We start from the raw sequence: 15,805 nt of genomic DNA, 5'->3' as shown, positions 1-15,805 counted from the left end.
GTGCATCACTATTTATGGAGCTCAAGCTACTTTTCTGAGGTAGAGAGCACGTTTCCCTTCCGGTCCGGTTCCCCTCAGTCTCTTAAAGGGTTCTGCAGACACCTGACATGGATCGCTGTCTCTTCCTGCTGCCTTTCATGTCAAATCCTGCAGATGAAATAAGCATTTGGTGGGTGTTAATCAAAATACTGTCATCAAATAGCTCAGTGTATCCTTTATTGCAGCTTTAATTCCAGTCTTGCTTGATTGAATGACTCGACATGTTAATCACCATTCCTTTGATAAAGCCACGCAACAGATAGTTGTATTGTGCAGTGTTAGTGGTGAATGATGTTAATAAATATCTCATCTATTGCAGTCCTCCCTGCTGCTGGTTTGTCTTTTGTCTCCTGTTTTTGCTTTGTTCATTCTGCTCCCTAGTTTTGGCCTTTGTTTACGCCTGAGTTCTTTGTTTCCATACTTTCGAAAATTGTTTTAACTTTGTAAACGCTTTATCCTGACTTGATTGCATTCATCATTTTTATTATTTTTTACTGTCGTCTGTCTTTTTTTTGTATTTTACCTATCAAACAAATCTTTAGTCACCATAGCGTGATGTTTATCATGTTTATCATGACCCACGTCTAAAGTAATTTCTAGTCTGGACATGCTTTGTGTTGTACCTTGATGCAGGTGAAGGTTTTGGTGCACACCTCTTTTTCTAATGAAAATTAAAATGTCAAAGTCGTGGTCCAATCTCGGCTACCAACCAATTCTCTGGCTGAAAGCACATCGAAAAAAAAATCAAACTGCCGGGGACTCATCCAGCAGCTGAAGTAACCTCCTCCACTCCAGGCTTCAACAGATACAAAATAATGAATGAGGCCACAACAACTCATCTCAAATCATCCTTTTCACATAATAAACAATACATGTATGAGTATGAGCACAAGAAAAGTATAGTCAACATAGCTGCTCAAAACCATCTTAAAGTATATTTGTATAACTTATTATATACACCCAGTGTACAAATACACAGACCATGCAGTACAGACATAATAGTGAGAGGCAATAATATAATTCATGGGGCTATAAAGCATCACTGTGTTGCAGTATATAAGTGTTGTTGGGCATTTTACGATGTCCACCCTCCTGCAGAAAGAAGAGTCCTCCCTTTTAGAAATGAGGGGATAATCCCTCTCCATATCATTTAAATTATGTATTGGTCACTCTGGCATATTATCGATTTGACTTAAAGCCTAAAGAGATGTGTGCTATGATAATAACCAGAGGGATTCCCACGTGCTGCTTTTGATGGACAGCATCTTGGCAGTGGATTAGAGTCTAGAGTACAGAAGACAGTAATCACAGCTGCACAGGGAGATCATTATTTGGTGAGCCGGTTCAATTATCTGCGGGATATCTTTAAGGGCCGTGGCTGTAAATCTCCATTTCCTTTTTTTTTTGAGACACACAACTTTGCTCATGACTGACACATTACACTGACACTGTGGATTCACAGAGCGAGAAGAAAGGGAAGGGTGGATATGTATTGTGGATTTGACCCGCTGGGGGGGCCCTGGGGCAAAAATGAGTTGAGGGCCCCCTGTTGACCCCCGCATTCATCCCACTCTCTCTGCATTGCCTATGTACCCTGTCATGTTCAAAGTACTCGAGAAATGCAGTTCAGACAAGGGACTGCGCATCGCAGCTTCATTTTATTTTGCCTTAAGGCCGAAAAAACAATCTGTGCTCTTGCGCTGGAGTACTTCCTGCCTCCAGATTGACTATGTGTCAGTTTGTGCTTGTTTGATTAGACACACTTTTATTTTGGAATATGGATCATGTAAACAAAAATAATCTGTCCATTTCTTTTCTGCAGCTTATTCAGTCGCTGTGACAACAGGCTGAACATGGTGCAGACATCCTCCGGCTCATCCTGGGGGATCTCGAGGCCCTCCCAGGCCAGCTGCGATATGTAATCCCCCTCGCGTATTTGGGGTCCCTCCCGTCGTCTCCTCATAGTTGGAAACCAGCTGAACCACGTTATCCACAAAAAGCAGAAATGTAATCCCGAGGCAACCATACCAGACTCTCTTCATCTCAAGATGCTGTCAACCTGGCTTCTGTGACTGTGCAATATTTAAAAGTTAATAAAAAAAAATAGTAGTTCTAAAACTTGTCTTTGGTTCTTTTGAGGATTAAGGAAACCCACAGAGAGGTGTCTGTTCGTCACCCCCTAAATGATCTGATGTGCACAGCGTGGGCGTGTTGAAGACCTGCCGAGCAGTAATATGAAAACTCTTGCTCTAACGCGGGGGGGGGGGGGGGCATATAACAATATGCATCCTTGAAGACTGTGTGTTCGTTATATAGCCAGCATCACAAACACCCCTTTGTGAGTCTGACGGGTGAGACGTGAGATTAATGGTGTCTTCTTACTGCCACAGAAAGCCACCGAAGGCCGTGGTGGTTGGCGGAGAGATTCGAGGTCATGCAGTTCTTTTGCATGTCAAAGGTGAGATGAGGCTTAGGATGTAAAGTGAAAAAAGCAATTCTAAATCCGCTGATGAACTGTGTACTCTGAACAGCTGTTAATTAAGAGTAAATGTGCGTTACAGCAGATAACGGTACATTGGAGGTCAACGAACTTATCTTCAATACCGATAAAAAAGGGCACAGAATCCATCCTATGTTGTAGAATTTGACCTGACTGTAGCAAAGTCAGTCTATCTTACTGTAAAAATAAAAATAAAAACACACAGTCCAGGGCAGCAGTGTAACACAGGGACACGTCTCCCCACAGCTCTCAGTGCCAGGCTCTATTCTTGCCGTGTTTTGTAGTCTGCCTGTTGCCCTCCTGGTCAGAACTCCTTAATGTGCTTCGCTTCCCTATCCTTCCAAGATGAAAAGACAGCCTTGAAATTGCCCAAAGGTATAAATGTGAGTGTGAGTGATAGTCTGTCTACCTGTATTAGCCCTGCGATGGATGCGTGACCTATCCAGGGAGTTAGTTGTGCTTCATGCCCATTGTGTGCTCAAGCTACACCTTGTTCCTGGAGAGAAATAGGTGAAGAAAATAATTGATATTGAGGATAGATTCTAGATCAAGTTTTAACGTGACTTACGTTCGGTTTCTGCTGACTTTCAGCCTCATGGGAATAGCTAGCTAGCAAGACTGACAGACAGACGCATTTATATTTTGAATTCATAGCTTCTTAGATTATATACATATACTGCTTTATTCATACACAATTTCTAACTTGTGGGGAATCAGGGTCACAACAGGAAATGACAGAGAAAAGCCTTGATGATACATTGTGCCACTGTGTAATTTGTCATAGCGTGACAGATCATACTGCATTAATCAGTGTGATAGTATCCTTGTCTAAGGAATGACTGTGCTGCTGGGAAGCACTAAAGCATTCAAAGATATTAAGCTCTGACATCTGTAGCCATTTTCCTCATGATGAAAAGTGAACCCCAAAAACCAGTGCTGTTCATTGAGCATTGTGGAATTATTGTTTCGCAGCTGTTTTTGCCTTTACATTCTTTCTGAATCCTTTGTGTTTTGTTGTAAATTAAGCTGTAAAGATTAGTGCCTACGCATCCGATTAAGACTTCAAACTGCTCTTTAAGCCCAGCTGAACTGAAACATTCTGCAAAGCATTCCACAGCCGACTCCTGTCAGATCCCCCCCCCCCCCCCTCCGCCCTTGAAACGCAGCCCGTGCCAACGTAATAATGGCTGTGGGCTTTGGCCCACAGAAGGCCTCTCTGGATGCGTGGAGCTTCACATAGATCCTGCAGCGATGAGCACATGGGCGTCAGGAGGAGGCAGTTTCCTGGGATTTATACGCCAGCTGTCTGGCAGATGAGGGTCAGCTGAAACTGGATGAGTCCATGATGTAGTCACATCGATGTCTGTGTAAAAGGGACAGCCAGCATGGCAGGACTATACACACACACACACACACACACACACACACACACACTAGATGCCAATGCTGTTGCGGTAAGCTAGGTATATGCTCGCCATAGAGTAGAGCATGTAGTGAGTTTGGTCCTGGGCAGGTAGCCTGCACTTGGTTTTTCAAGCTGCTTGATATGAGAGGCGGATGAGAGCAGTGAGAGTGAAACAGAACAGTAAAGTGACGAGTCAGAAAGCAAAACAATCAGCTGAAAGATGCCATCTCCATAGAGCTGAGGAGGTCAGCTTCATCTCTACAAAGGAGCCCTTTCACATACAAGTCATCATCGGATCCATTTTCAATGTAAGGATATTGATTACAGCTGCTTAAGACCATTTAACTAATTGACAGTGTTGGGTAAGTTACTTTGAACTCATAGCTTGTACCAAATCGAAGAAGTTGAACTACAGCAAAGCTTTCCTCGGGAGAAATCTAGTCTGGCAGAGCAACTTGGAAAAGAATTATAACAACATGTAGTGCCAAAAAAAAGTTGCATGCCAGCAATAAATGCCACTCAGTTAATTTGTTTGCCTCATGTTTGCCAACATGTTCACAAGTCACTCATTAACCAATTATATAAAACACCACACTAAAAGAAATATTTAACTTGCACATTTTTAGACAGTTTGACAGGCTCTAAAAAAGAAACTCGTCAGTTTGTAACATCTGACAATCTTAACAAGTAAAACAGTCCTCAACTTACTGAAGTTGATGATGCTGTCCCTTTGTGAGCAATGAGCAATCCCCACCCATGAAAGGTCAAGCATGTGGTCATGGCTGCCTGACAAAGACATTGAAAGGAAAAAGGGCCACGCCTGGTCAAAAGAGGTTCAAAGACACTGGTGAAGCAATGGCAAAATGGTAAAAAAATATCATTCCTCTGCTCTTATGGCCCAAAACTATTTGTAGTTTCAGTAGTTAACTACAGAAAAATTGTAATTTAACAATTTGAATCTGCAAATATGAATATAGTCGAACCACTACTACCAGCAGGCTGTTGGAAAACGTAATTAAACTTCTAGTTAAATTACATGTAGTTCACTACTGCTTATTTAGCACAATCAAAAATACAACATATTATACTGTGTATACAGTTCTCACCACACAATGGTGTTAACAGATGGAGTGTGTTTGAATTCAACCATTTTAAATCATGTACAGTATTCCCCTGAGACTGTGAGAAACCACAAAAATCCATCTTTCAGGACAGAGAGCGCTTCATAAAAGCTGACTGGACGATGTGGATGTGATGCCAGATTGGTGGATTCGAGCAGCAGAAGCTGAGCTCAGTAGAAACCCGATAATCCTGTAAAGCGTGAATTTTGTTTATGTAGTGATTTCAATGTAATATTAATGTGCTTGAGCGTTCGGTGATTTCATTGTTTGTCACCTTCGTCAGGGTGACAAGAGAGCAGCTATAAGCGTCATTGTCTCTATAGACGCGACAGTTGATGACAGTCTCTCAAATCAATGTGCACTTTGAGAATATAGACACATACTGTTGTGCACTATTGTAGGAGGAAGTAGATCCTAGATTTCATTTATTTTCTTTTTCTCAGGCGAGTGACATTTTTAGTGTTCATTAATCTGGAAAATTAAATATCTTTTTACGGATCTTTCTATCATGACTGATCTTATTTTCTATTTATTACCCATATTACTGTTGCAACTTTACGGCTTGATTCGTCAAAGCATTGTCAGTGGAGCCTCTGTGCAAGTATTCTTCAGGTTGTCGTATTGTCATAATTGAAAATGTTGTGTTTTTGTGCAATCCTGGCATCCTCAGGACCGGATCTAGTCATGTGTCCTGATTTAATTCATGGTCACGGTCAAATGCACTATCACAACAAAGTGTGAAAGCATTAAGAATTGTGAGATAAAAAGACATTGACAGATCATTGAACAAACCCATTAATGAAGGGGCACCAATTTTACAAATGAAGTTCTCTTTACTCATCATAAGGATCAGTACTCAGTCTGTCTACTGCGGCTCTGCAGGAGCTTTCTAAAGTCAGACAGGCCAATGAAATAACTCGATGATTTTGCCTTTTGTGTTTTATCAATTAAGTACTGCAAAAAAAAAGAAAAATGGACAGAAAGACATTGACGGGCGAATTCACATGAGGATTACCGGCTTTTGCGGCCGCTAAAACCTGCACAATGAGACGTAATTCTCAAAAGCACCCGCAAAGCGTGAAATGCACCCATAACTGCACTGCCAAGCATGTAGCGTCTTGGTGCTCCTGTGCTGTTTGAACATGTTGGAATGAAGTAATGTCCATACATGTGGCGCAAAATTGGCCCCTATGCAAATGAGCCTCAAAAACAGTCCAATTTACAAAGATCAGCCCTGATAGCCACACGCAGTAACAGTGAAATTAATTCTGTCTTCAGAGAGTTTGTGGTAACTGAAGCGCTTTTATAAAGGGTGTCATTGGGATGCAGTGACAGGATGCAATGACAGATGTGTCAAGAAAAGTAAGTAAACTGGAATAATAATTATTATTCCATAATGAATAAAAAGATTAATTATATAAACAAATATGCAAATGAATTCTTCCCTTTACTTCCTTTCACTAATCCAGACCTCTGGCTGGATCCACCACCGACTGGCTTGGGGAGCATTTATTCTTTCAATGCGGCAGATAGCGGTTGACAATCCATTCGTTGTGAACTCCCAGAGTTTTTGATTCTATGTGCACCAGGGAGCTATGGAGGCTCACAGATGAGAGGCGAAGGTAGTTCAATAGTCCTAACTCACAGAATGTGCGCCAGTTTGTCTCTGAAAGGCTTGTGAGAGAAGACATACTCTCTGTGTTTTAGGCAGCGCTCACGAAGATGCTCAAGACGTGTTGAAGTTGATGGAGTTGGTGGTGCCTTGAAAAATCAATGTGAGGTGGTTAAATTTCCCCTGGGTGGTGTGGAGAAGTGCTGCTCATCAAGTAAGTAACTGCAGGACCCAAATGAATACCACAGAAATACGTGGAGAAAATGAGAGCTCCTCCAACTGGGCATGCCGGCCATAATGCGAAGCAACAACGACGACAGAGGAGAAGTGTGAATTCACTCAATCGTTGGCCCGCAGGGCTTCCAACCGTAAAGGTGAATGAATGAATGAACGCTGTGTGAGTCAAATCAGGGACATTGGAGTGAATTCCAAATTTGGCAGCCACTGAAGCTTATCTGTTTTAGTGTTTTGAGGGAAATGGCGTTTAGTTCACATGTTTCTGCACAAAAAAAAATGTCAATCAGAGCTGATTGAGACAACAGTTTAATTACACGACTTTCGTGTAATTAAACTCGATTAGCTCACAGCTAATGAAGCTCTAGCGTGAGTTCAGTCAGGAAGACTATACAGCTAGGCTATGTCAACAGAGCACAGAGAAGCTTGGATTACAACACACACACACACACACACAGGGAGAGCAGCTTTATTGCTCTGCTCAGGTAGACATTACTCCTCTATGTCGTTATATAGCAAATAGTTGTTTGCCACTATGTCAATGCTCTGGATGTCGTAGGGAACCTTTAATTACTGCAGGTCTTTCCCTGTGGTGTGTCATTCCCTGTTCCTCGTTGTCCACCTGGCTCTGTTTGTCTCGCTTTAATTGACTCTCTTTTTCGCCCTCCCTCCCTCCCTTCCTTCCTGTCCTGTCCAGTCTGTACTGGATAAATGAAAGCCCATCAAGAAGATATCAAGATGAACATTAAAGTAGTCTGAGGTTGACAAGAAAATAAGAGTCATCCATCAAAGGGCTTGGCTACTTACACAGCATGTCAGATAACCCCTGGGGTTCTCAACAAACTGCCCGGCTCTCTTAAATTCAGGATCACCATCAGACAGCGGGACAATAAGCGGAGATATAGAAAATCAAATCTTAAATGTGTTGTAGTTTTTGTTAACATTTATGAGCAGTTTGGAGTCACTCCTAGAGGTAGGAGGTATGGTAGAGGAGAAAGTCTTCATCTTCATATCAGACCTCTGGAATCTGCATCGTCCGTCTCTGTACAGGCTTCCCCTGACTTATCTGACATCACAGTTTGTAGTTGGTTTTTTTTACACCATCAACCTAGCGCTCCGTTTCGCTTGCAGAGGTCAATGAATATTTGTGGGCCACATCATTCCTTTGTCACAGATAAGCTCATATTTATACAGTGTTGTCCTCCCGTCCTGGTAAACACCACCTGAATGAATATCACCTTTTATTTCTTGTTGTTAATCATCCTTTTGTAGTATATAAAGCTATGTGCTTCACAAAAAAAGACAAGTATATATTTCCCACTAATCAATTCAAGGGCAATGACACAAATCAATTAAGAGGCTAATGATGCAGCATATTAGGTTTTCCTACCTTTGAATTCATTGTGATATGATGTCGTCGGTAAAGGAGGATGACTTTGCCCCGAGTCACATACTTTTATAATTTCCTTCAACTTAGTCAATAGTTCATTAAGAGGAGGTGGTCAGGCTGTCACTGTGGACAAGATAAGCAGCTTTGATAACCAGTGATGAACGTCAGACAGGTAAAGTGCAGCATAGCGTCTGTTTGCTGCTGCTGAATTCTGACTTAACAAAAATATCTTTATCTGCATGAGGTTGTCATCATTAGGAAACAAATCACATCGGAGTGTAAATTAAAAATATTTCCAAATGAATTATCTTAATGCTGACTGTGTCTGGCAAAAAAATAGTTTGTATCATGAGCAGACCTGCTGTGTCCCATGAATGTACAAACTATTATTGACATAACGTAATGTAATGTGATACATAAAAAAAACTCCACATTTACTCACATACTGGTAGAGCGTAGCAAAGTATAGGAATGGGGACAAAATGAAGTGAGAAACACAGTGGTGCTTTGAGCTAAACGCTAATGTCAGCATATTCAGTGACAATACATGATGCTGATGTTAACGTAGCAATCCTTAAAGGTCTGTTTAGAAACGCTCAATCCGTGGAGTAATATGCGCAGCCTTTAAATGAGCCGTCAGGATCTTCATACAGTTGTGGTGTCACAACTATACAATATATAGACCACTTCACGGTTTTAAACTTAAATTCTAAATGTGCCAGTTTATTATGAGTAAGGAATGTACCCAAGCTGTCGCCCAGCGAGCACAGAGTTTCAGACAGAAGGCGAATACAGGTATATTCAGAATGACAGTACGAGAAAAACGAAGAGGATTTTGAACATTGAAGCATGTAAACAAAGCATAAAATGAGCATAACATCCTTTGAGATTTTCGTTCCTGCAGATGAATGTAGTAGGCTAGCTGAAAATCTAAAAAGCTTCCTTGACTTCCTGGAAAAGTTGATGGTGGTTGGCAAGAGTCATTAATTCTTAGCATAAACTAAAAGTAAGTCAGCATTTTATCTCATGCCTCTAAGGACTACGGAAACCACTTTGGTAGCTTCGGTTTGTATTTCTCTCTGGGGAAAGGTTTAAGTGCAGAATGAAAGGTTATGAGCGAATACCACAGAAGTCCGCTTCTCTAATTGGACTGCTTAAGGTTACAAATCCTGTGACGGACGGGTCAAGAGACGGAGACAGAGCCAGGTTATCCACATCGTGACTCTTTGGCAGTGGACAAAAGACTTCTGCCACCGTCAGGAATCAATCTTGCCAGAGACACACTCACCTTGTGACCTCCACTCTGTTCAGCTCTCAACTGTAAAGAGCTCCTGGATGCACCAATTCACATGCACTTAAAAGTTATGTTAGGTAACACCTAGATCAGTCACATCTGGCATCATAACACACCCTGGGCCCTGATGATAGTGAAATTGGCTTCAGCTGACACAGAGCAGCAATCCTGCTTCCAGTCATGTGAAGATAACCTGGCTTGTTGCCACATTGGCACAGTACATCACACAGGGCTGACAAAAAAAAAAAAAAACCTTGATGGCAACACAGGATTTGCTGGCTGAGCACATGCTTGAGTGTAGTCCCAGAATCCTCCAACTACAGCGTGATAATCCTAAAACCACAGCAGAGACCTACAGCACCATTCATCACTGCCAAGTTGTCGACCACAACCCATTAGTTTGAAAGCGTTTTCCCTTCCACACCAACGCTAACCACTGAGAACAGCACAAGCATCTAGTAGTCAAACTGCTTCTGTTTGAGGCCACAAACAAGTGTACAAAAAAGGGGCCGAGATGACATGCTGCTTTCTCTTCCATTCTGGTCAAAAAATCGAATGATAAAAACTGGAGCTTTTCTCACACATTGTCGCCACACCAGCATCCCAATCACTTGATCACATGCCAGGAGAAACAATAGATTGTTGAGCCATGCATTCATGTGTAATTAGATATCCAACATAATCAGTTAAGAGGCAGATAGAATTAATTGGGGCTAATTAATCAACCGTTCCCTTATTTGTCCGTTTGCTACAAAAAGAGATTTTGCCGCGTAAGCTCAATTCAGGCCGCCAAGCAACTGAGATCTTGCTTCCAGTGAGCTTTTTTTTTTTTTTTTTTTAAATCTATTTTGCTGTCGACACGAAAAAGCCAGCATATAAAGAATGAAGATGTATGGCTTCTAGAAGCTGTTGTGATTTGAGGTAATACATCAAAAAAGAAAAAGCGTGGCACTTTGAATAAAGAGGAGGTCAAAGGTGGTATTGTGTAACTACAGCGATCATTAAATGAGGTGGAAGCTGCACTTCTTTTTCTTCTCCGTTGTGTGAGCAGTGATCCGATTGCCATCCAGAAAATGGATCATGTGTGTGTGTGTGTGTGTGTGTGTGTGTGTGTGTGTGTGTGTGTGTGTGTGTGTGTGAAATGGGAGGGTGGGGGGTACTTGCAATGCCCTCATTTTTGCTCAATATTGGTTCAGTTCTTTTCTCCTCCTTTCGTCATAATTAATTATCTTCAGTAAATTGGGTGGAAAAAAAAGGTGATTGAGACTGAAACAGTGTGTTGGGATGTTCCTGTCTGTCTGCAGGAGGAATCTTGAGGTCTGTCAACTGTAACTGTGCTAATTAAAAACAAAAAAAAAGTGTGAGTAAAATGACTCAGATGGTACAAACTAATTTGCTGACACTTTCTCATGCAACCCTGGTCACTTTTAAGCAAACATATATACGGTACATTCAACTAATCCAAATCCGAGCGTTTCCATGGAACCAATAGAGCTCAACAGTAATCGTCCAATTTTTTGAACAGCTCCGTGGATTTCCCTTCATTCACTCCACTGATGTTTCACAAAATCCTTTTATAAAGAGTTGTAAGCCTGGAACTAAGCCGACCAACTACGTACGAGTCAAATCGGGACCATATAATATTTAATTTTCAGCAATAAAAAAGATTTGAAAATGAAAAAAAAGGAGAGGTACAAGACTGTGTACATAACTATTTCAAGCGTGAAGGAACTACTCTATACTGTATGAATGGAATTTTTACTTTTGGGAACTCACTGTTGATATGAAGAGAAAATGTGTCCATGATTGCAGATCTGTCAGGGTTGTTCATCTAAGCCAATACATACAAGACTATAGGAAGCAATGTTTATGTTGTGAATATAGTGAAGCATTTAGCTGCTGAAGAGCCCAATATTTCCCTCAGGAGTAGGTTGAGACCAAAACAGAGCTGAAAGGAGAGTGAATATTGGACTTACATTCCTCATTTGGCCTAAAACACATCTCCAAATGACTTCTAATGTTGCTTTTTGTCTGCAGGATGTGTAAATAAACCCCTGTTTGCTAACATGTTGAGCATATCAACTGTATTTGGTGAAACTGTGACTGTTGTATTTGTTGTGCTGCCTCCAGGCCAAAATGAATAAATGATAATTAATACAGCTTTAAAGTTTAAAAAATGTTTTTTCTTCATATCAGGGTTTATTATTACTAGCATCACTATCACAGATGAAATGAACAGAACTGACAAGAAAACCGTCTCCAGACCACGAAAATACAGAAACTAGTCAGTTGTTGGAAGACGAGGAATTATTCAATTTATGTCTTGAAAATCTTGAGTTTAGGCACCGATGGTTGACCAGTGGTGGCCCACGAACTCTTTCAATTACGGCTCACCCAGTAGACCACTTTGGACTCTTACTCATGTGTTTCCATTACATGTAATTGCATCACTGTAGTCCATAATGAATCTATAAGTGCCTTATATTTGCAAAAGTTTTGTTATTATATTTAATTGTTATTTATTATTCTCAGGCATCTTGTTTTTTCCTCAGTACCACCTCTATAACAATCATGGTGTACGGCGAGTGCACCATAAATGTTTTAGAGGCGCTCCATAACGATAACATTGTTATGGCTGAAATCCAAAACATTACCCAGAAATCAAATCAATGTCTGCATTCAAATGTTTTCATTCCATTTTCAGTCATTCTGCTCTCAACAAACAATTTTCCCATGTGGAAAAGCATTTATTTTAGTAAGTATTGATGTGCATTCGGCAGAAAGACACAAAAGTGGCCTCAGTGCAATTAAGCTAAAGCACAACACGGATTGTCTTCAGCCACTGACAGGATTAGTCATAATGAGGACCAGCAGGGGAACGATAGAGAGGTGGACAGAAGGGCTCTTTCCTCGTGGAGATGTCCTTTGAATGTATTCAGTGTTGTAGTGTTGAGGCTGAGGAGGTGACAGGGTTTGCAGCCTCAGGTCTGAGTAATCAATGGTGTTTCTTGGAGCGGATACGAAAAAAGCTGCCTTTTCACTGTTGTACAAATCCTGAGAGTTTGCTGTACGTTTTCTCCAGCTGGTCTCAATTCTGAGAAATTGTGAGTGAATACTGTAATTAAATATAAAACATCTGAGACATCTATTTTGCTCCCTGAATCCCATTAGTTGTTATTGGTACTTCTATCCAATTTTTCAATTCAATTTCATTCACCTTTATAGGCATAGCCCAATATGGGCTTTACAATCTGCACAGCGTACGGCATCCTCCGTCCTTGGACCCTCGCATCGGAAATGGAAAAACTCCAATAAACACACAAACCGTCTGCAGGCAGGAGATGATGGGATCTTGAGTAAGTGCTGCGATTGAGTAAACCAGACCATTTTGTTATGTGTTGTGTGTACACTCTGACGCCAGACAGCAGATTTAGAAGAGCATCCATTCTGGGTTTACCTTGAGCTCCTGATTCAATTTTTCGTGTTTGTCACGTGAGATGAACACAGAATCGCCGGCTGCCGGGCCAGATTTACGGCGTCATTTACACTCACTGCCTTTTCAAGCCACTGGGACATTGGTGTTTCTTTCACGTCTGGATTATTGGGGGGAAATTACACGGGGAAGGAAATTCCTTTCAGACAGCCGGCGTCCTCATCTTCAGCTCAGCTCGTATCATTGAAGCGATGTAGTGGACAGCAGAGATAGATCAGCTGAACGAGGGAAAGCAAGCCCTGAACACAGGGGACAGCCACCTCCTCTTCTTCTTTACCTCCCTTTTACATGTGCACATTTTGTTCTGCAAGGCTCCCAGCTCGGAGGAGATCAATACTTAATTTAGTCGAGCATTGAACCATCTTTAAAAGTACAAATCATTTGATTATCAGTGTATTATTACAACAGTGGGATTCTTACCAACCTGAATTACTCCCACAGTGTAAGAAGTTAATTTGTTGTTCTTTATCTTTATCTCTGTTTGTAGAGATTATTTGGAATAGCATTTAAAGTATCTCACCATGGTCAGATGTCTTTGTAAAAGGAAGGAAATGACGAAACTATATCATATATCCATCAGTTTATTTAATATAAAAAGAAGTGATCTTCTGCAAGCATTGTTTTACACTTAAAAGATTAAAATGCTTGTAAACCAGGGGAACACTCACAGTTCATCGATACAATACAGAAATAAGAATGGCAATCGCAATCTCTCCTCCAACAGCAGACCCTATAAGTCCTATTTTTCACATCGCTTTGACTTTCTTCCCATTCACTAAGCTTCATTTTGTCAACTGAGGCTGGTGCTGGCGGGTCAGCGGTCAAGAAGCACTTCAAAAGTAGCTTCATGCTGTGTTCTTGTTGTTCTGCAAAGTGTTTCTCGCGATCAAATTGGCTTCATCAGACATTTGTCGTGCAAACCTCGAATTTGGCTTTGGGGCCGGATGCTAATCCATTCCCCTCTGAATACGATTGCCGGTGTGGCAGCTTCACAAGCACATCACAATGAATCTGCATTTAAAGTTGTTTTGCCAAATAATCAGAAAGCGCACAGGCACCAAAGAAGCGAACAAAATGATGCATCCATTTTTTCTTTCTTTTTCCACCTTGGAGCTGGTTCAGTGTTGCCAGAGAACAAATCACAAAGGGAAATGTTTGCCAGCAGGGCCAACGTGGAGGGCAGTGTATCATCAGGACAGGCTACACACTCTCTTGGCTCACTAACCTTGGTAGTTGCCAAGTCTTTTTAGAGATACATTCTCCATTAACAGTATTTGGTTGTGTTTATTACAAAGAAGGAGGGCAGGACGAGGTAAGGAGGAGGTAAAGGGATATGAATAGGTAGAGGTAGACGTTACAAAGCTAAGTCATCCTACATTTGATCAGATTAAAGATGGAGGACGAAAGGACTTGGATGAAGAATTAGAAAGACCGGGCACTGCTGCTCAAGAGCCATGAAGCACGATGGAACCAGCACAACTTTTGATGGATCCTTAAAACAAGCCAGCTGTTGATTGGGCCTTAAATCAAATCTTTAATGTTTAACAATCTCTCATTTCTGACACCTCTTAAATCATGTTGAACTGCAATGAAAGCTGAGGCCAAAATGCATGGAACATTCAGGGCTGTCCGTAGGACTTCAATCATCCTCGAGTTAAGAGTAGAAATCACACTTTATAAAGTGGGAGGGAATCTGCTGATTGGACTGCACATTGCACGGATCATTGATATTTATTCATGGGATGATGTAAAGACTTGGAAACGTCATCACATGAAACACAAGAAAAAAAGAAAGAAAAATAACACAATCTTCCTCTCAAATGTTGAAGCAATTAAACACACTCTTTGTAACACTTTTCAGGAGAGGGGTTCATCTATTCAACGCACTCTTTGGTCTTTTGCTCCTACAGCTTTGGTTGGTATGGTAGGACCATGGATGTATTAAACTAGATAAAGCGCTGCCACTCAAACTTGCTGCCAATTTGTCCCGGTGGCCCTCACGGTACTGCATTGAAAAAAAGAAATCCCCTACGGCTCAAAAAGCATTTACCCCATAGACCAGTATTATAAAAGAGATGACTGTAAGCGGTTGACAGGCGCCTCAAACTGCAAACTGGGTCAATTATTACTCTTTCTATTATGATTATTTAATCCATGAAGGTTTTTATATTTGTCAAAAAGTGTATCGGCCGAGAGAAAAAGCGTGGAAAAACACTCCTGCGCAACTGCAGCGCGCCGCACAACAAGGAAGAAAACCCTGAAGCTAGAAAACAAATGTTTGGTTCATGTGCTCCGCCAGCAATGCTCTTGTGATGTGGAATCATACAATGTTTGAATTTAGTGTAATTCATTCAAGTAACTGAGAACCTTCTTAGAGTTCAGCCTTCAGTTCTTTAGATAAATCCAGGGGTTAGACTGGGATCTTAAGATGGCTATTCTCTCATATGTTAAGCAACTTAAGCTTGATGTTGTTGTAACTGACATTACTGAGTTAGAGTTCTGACTTTCTGGCTCCTCTTTAGCCTTTTTGTGCTACATTTCATTATCCTGTTACTGCCCTGTTCAAACTTTAGAGGCCCACTGATGAGGCAGCGTACACATCTACGCTACTCCCAAAATAAAACCTCTCTTAACAACAATAAGCAACTTACAGCTGTACAAAAGTGCTGTAATAAGAGTTTTGCCATGCAATTATCCCCCAGCGGAGTGGCCATTGT

This window comes from Cebidichthys violaceus, unplaced genomic scaffold, assembly GCF_023349555.1.
Source record: "Cebidichthys violaceus isolate CVI_PGR_0920_01 unplaced genomic scaffold, fCebVio1.0.p SCAF_8, whole genome shotgun sequence".
Classification (NCBI taxonomy): Eukaryota; Metazoa; Chordata; class Actinopteri; order Perciformes; family Stichaeidae; genus Cebidichthys; species Cebidichthys violaceus.
Note: the sequence above shows the minus strand (reverse complement) of the source record.